Raw genomic sequence first — 1,398 nt, 5'->3', positions numbered from 1 at the left:
CCCCAGTTATTTGGGCACTTTAGTCACACCCAGTGGCCCCTTGTTTAGCCCTTCCTGGGTTGTCTCCAATTCTGTTATTGATAGATATGCAATGTCCATACAAACTATAAGAAGGTTATATATGTTATGGATATTGTTGCTCTCAGAATGTAATAAATACTTTTATATTATTTTTGTACATATTTTGATTTGCACTTACAGATCTTGTAAACCTTTATTGTATTTTGATTTTATCTATAAAACACAATAATAAATATTTTTATTATCATTAATATTGTTTTGTTCTTTTAACTCCATACCTGATTCCTTTTGTCATGTCTCTCTCTCTTCCTTTTTCTTACCTGTCTGTCTCATTCATTCTCTGCTTTTTCCTTTATTTCCTTACCTTCCATATCTTTACCATCTCCTTCCCTTTCCTTACTTCCCTTGCACTTTCCTCTTATTTTACCTTTACCTTCCTCTCTGTATTTCCTTTTCACCTTTTCCTCTGATCCCTGTATTATTGTATTTTTCCCCTTATCCTGTCTGTTCCCTCCATTTATTCACTTTGCCATTTTTTCCCTTTATTCCCTCAATTTATTTTCCCTTTTCATCTTCCCTCTCCTCTTCCTTTAATTTCTTGTTTCTTCCTTTTCCTTTCTGTTACCTCTCTTACCTCTTACCTGTGTAATGAGAAGGGATCCCGATACTCATCAGAGGTCAACCATTGCAAAATGATGAATACAGGATTCAAAAAGGTGAAAGAGGAAGAGAAACTTTTTCAGTGGAATCCATAAAAAGATTATTAGTAAAAGATTTATGAAGGTGGGAAATGAAGACAATCGCTGCTTCCCATTACTGACCTATGGGGATCCACGAGAGAGAAGAAGTCAGCATTCACCATGGGGTCTATTTATAAAGCAGTGAATCTGACATGTTTTAGTGAATATAAGGTTCTGGTTTTATAAATAGACCCATGGGTGTTTTAGTTTTGTTTGTCACACTTTTCTGCCCTAAAACTAATGGTGCAAATTCAGAGGCAGTAATTGTACCACTTTGTCCAATATAAACACATTAAGGGGTCTCATTTTATTATTTAATGTTTAAAGATTTATTCAAATTTTACTCCAATTTTATACATCTCTCACACTGGATAAAAAAAAAGAAAACGTATAAACCATCAGTAAAACTTTCACACAAATTATAATTGAATTCAATTAAAAGTGAAAATTTATGTTAAACCTGAGAACATTTTTATAATTATACCTAAGAACAACACCCCAAATACTACTGTTAGGGTATAAGGGGGATACAGAAGGTAGAAGAGCTTACAATCTATTAGGGTATAAGGGGGATACAGAAGGCAGAAGAGCTTACAATCTATTAGGGTATAAGGGGGATACAGAAGGCAGAAGAGCT

Source organism: Pyxicephalus adspersus, chromosome 5 (assembly GCF_032062135.1).
Source record: "Pyxicephalus adspersus chromosome 5, UCB_Pads_2.0, whole genome shotgun sequence".
NCBI lineage: Eukaryota > Metazoa > Chordata > Amphibia > Anura > Pyxicephalidae > Pyxicephalus > Pyxicephalus adspersus.
This window is presented reverse-complemented; position numbering follows the sequence as displayed.